The following is a 3,646-nucleotide window of genomic DNA, read 5'->3' as shown; positions in this document are numbered from 1 at the left end:
TCATGAGAAGTGAAAAAAGATTTTTCCCCAAAAATGAAAATATTAAAACTAAGTTAAAATACATATCGTTAGTATTCCACACAGCATAAAATTTGACAAATAAAAGTTTAACATGTCCCAGTTGACCATGTGTGAAAATGCAAAGCAGGTGTTAAAACCAATATATCCAGTATTTAAAACCAGTTTGTATTGGGGGAAGTTCTAAATCCTTAATTAAAAAACACAAATGAAGTGAAAGCTTTAAACTGGTACACACTGTTCACACCTATATTTCAAGTTTAGAAATGCATATTTGCAAGCAGCAATACAAAAGTATTCATGAAGAATGCATAATTTCTGAAAATTATGAAAACATCCCTGCTACCAATACATTTCTAAATAGAAAACTGAGTACCATATTTGTTACTTCTGTATAGCGAGAGAAGTTCATTTTTAAAACAGATAAAATTCAGTCTTTAGGTGTGAATGGTATGAATAACAGTCTCTCTCTCTCTCTCTCTCTCTCTCTCTCTCTTTTGTTAATTTCTTAGTCATTTGGAATCCTTAGGCATGCAAAACCTTTGAACAGAAGGGTTCACAAAGGAACCAGGGTTGTCTTATGGCATCCAGGTAAGCCAGAGCTGGGAATGTCTCTGGGTCATCCACATCAGGAGCAGAAGCCCTTGACCTGTCAGTCCTGCTGCCACGGTTTGGGCGCCCACCACGCCCACGTCCACCCCGTCCTCCCCTGCCACCACGTCCTGGGCGGCCAAGGTCTCCAAAATTGATCTCTAGCTGAGACGTTATATCATTTGCTGGCTTCCGGAAATGATGGTCCATAACCGAATCTTCAGCATGAGCCTCTTCACTCTTTGATTTATGAAGAACAAACCCCTTCTTCCACTGCCCATCTGCACCTTCATTTGGTTTTCAGATATTAAATATCACTTTTGCCCGGTCCTTATTTTGAATAGCCTTCCACTCATCCAAAGTCACCTCTTTTGGACCCTCCTCTTTTACCTCTTCAACTTCATTCTCCTTATTTTCAGTGTCTGCCACTGGATGATGTTCTTCACCTTCAGGTGTTTCCTCAGTCACGTTTGATTGATCCACGTCAGTGACTTCGTCTTGGACAGTTCCCCAGTCGTGAGATCCGCTACCTCCACGTTTGTCCTCGTGCTTCAGGCCACTGCATGTGAAAAAGAAGATCTATCACTTCCACTATGCCTATCAAATTCACGTTTGCCACGAGAATCAAATCCATCTCCTCGGCCCATTCCACGTCCACGGCCCCCTCGACCTCTCCCAAGACCACCACGACCTCGAATAGGTCGGTCAATAATCGATCTATCAACTGAAAATTCGCCCCCTTCACCATTTTCTTCAAGTGGCTTTTCAAATCTTCGTTCACGAGGTGGTCGCCTTTCTGGTCTTCTATCAATTACTTTCCCTTCACCCTGAAGTTGTTGATCAGGTCTTCTTCCAACTCGTCTTATTCCTTCTTTCTTAAGCGCCGCGCGCGGCCGCGTCTCCTCTTTCTCGTCACCACGCCAGCGCTGGGGGGCAGCGGGATCTTGCGGTCTTTCTGGGACTTCTTGCGCAGCTGCTTGCTTGCCGCGTTGGAGCTGGTCTGCGCCGCGGCCTGAGCTGCGCTCTTGGCCCCAGGGCCCCCAACGCCGCCCCCGCCGGCTTCTTTTTTCTTGTTCTCCGCTGCCTTCAACACCTCGAAGGGGTCCGATTCGTCGTCAAATAACTGGTCGAATCGGTTGGTGACCACGCAGCCGAAGCCTTCCTGTAAGTGCCCTGGCATGATGGTGGCTCGGCGGCGCGTTCCTCCACCTCCATGTGTTCTTTTATCCTGTTGCAACAACTTACAACATGCTGAATGGAAAAGCCTCCATCAATCAAGCCCTTCGATGACTATGTGCAGCAGAGTCTCCTACCAGCCTGTGCTGGTATGCAGCAAGAGTGAGAAATAAATTTTTTGTTATGTTGGTGAGTACTGAAGTTAATTTATCACCACGGCATAATGTACCCTACTGTGACTAATAAGTTATCTTGAAATCTTTGGAATGACTGTTTTATAAAGTCTTCTTTCCCCTTTTTTTCCATGGTTTGAAATGTATTTGGTCTAGTTCTATTTACTCTGTGGTCAGTGTGGGCAGAAGGAGGGATAGGTGGGAGATTTCCATTACTGCTTGTAAGCCCAACATGGAATTAAAAGTATGTTTTATTCGGTATCTAATTGTTTTTATTTGTATTATTGTGCCCTTCAGAGTGGTACACCATGCTACTGAAAGTGGAATCCCTTTTGCTTTTTCTTACAAATAGCACAAATACCAGTCATCAGTCTCCTTTCACATATGAGACAGGTTCCTAGTGCCTAAGCCAAAATTCTGTGGCCAGGTGTGTTCCTGATTTCAGATATTTTGGATTTAGAAAGGCCATATAGTAAACTTCTAAGTCAAACACTCAAATAGTTCAGCAGCCAAATATGTGAAGAGGGTAAATACAATAATTAAATATCCTCCAGTAGTTTACATCAGGTTCTTCCACTTAATTCATTATGAAAAAATGTTTTTTATATTTTTGGGGGATTGCAAATATGGGATTCTTGACCTGTATTTCTTTAAATGAGCTATAGAATAATTTATTAACTTATTGATTTGTAATTTGCATTCCAGTCCTAAGGATGAATTCTCATCACTTTAGTGGAAATTTGTGTTTTCCAAGGCTCTTTAGCAGCAATTCATTTCATGTTCGTTTTTACTAACACTATCAAGGTCCCCAAAGAGAGGTTATTTCCTCATGACTCCATTCCCACATCGTGTATATTGATTATAAAATTTAATTTTGGGGCCTGGCATGGTGGCTTACACCTCTAATTTCAGCACTCTGGGATGTGGAGGTGGGAGGATTGCTTGAGGCCAGGAGTTTGAGACCAAGCTGGGCAACAGAGTGAGACCCCATTTCTACAGAAAATTTTAAAAATTAGCCAGGATTGGTGGCGCACACCTGTAGTCCTAGCTACTTGGGAGGCTGAGGTGGGAGGATCACTTCAGGTGAGGAGTTTGAGGTTGCAGTAAGCTATGATTGCACAACTATACTTCAGCCTGGGTGACAGAGTGAGACCCTGTCTCTTAAAAAAATTGATTTTGAATATAAAATTTTAAGGATATTTATTACAGCAATATGTTTTCATAACAGATTGACTGGAAAAGTAAAAAGATCTTGATGCTATAGCATAAGAAGAAAATTTGGAGAAACCAAATATGTATGTTATGGAGTAGAATGTCATGGAGAATGTCAAGTATAGTATAGACTTTTCAAATTTTGTAACTTGAGAGGCTTCTTATTCTAATCTTCTATCTAATAAGAATCCCACCCTAAGGATCTCCCAGTAAGTAATCACTGCTTTCTCCTGGAACACCTGAGCTCACTACTTTTTAAGTCAAGCCTCCACAATGTTTTCATTGCAAAACTAATAGCTAGGTAGTTTTTCCTTATATACCCTTCATGCCAGTCCCTCTAAGACACATTCGTATATCTTGTTTTCTCCAGATTTAATATACTTAGTTCCCTGAAAATATACAAGGGTAGAAATGTTAAAATTTGCAAATTTCAGAACTAATATCTCAAAGTGGACATGAAAAAGTGACAGAATAGC

General features: G+C 41.5%; 1 pseudogene; it reads right to left on the bottom strand.

Moving 5' to 3' along the window:
• Positions 1-596: 596 nt before the first annotated feature.
• On the bottom strand, positions 597-1,811 carry LOC105704826 (SERPINE1 mRNA-binding protein 1-like; annotated as a pseudogene).
• Positions 1,812-3,646: the final 1,835 nt, after the last annotated feature.

The sequence above is a fragment of the Aotus nancymaae genome, unplaced genomic scaffold, assembly GCF_030222135.1.
Source record: "Aotus nancymaae isolate 86718 unplaced genomic scaffold, 86718_ANA_hifiasm-v0.15.2.pri h1tg000016l, whole genome shotgun sequence".
Lineage (NCBI taxonomy): Eukaryota > Metazoa > Chordata > Mammalia > Primates > Aotidae > Aotus > Aotus nancymaae.
This window is presented reverse-complemented; position numbering and strand designations above follow the sequence as displayed.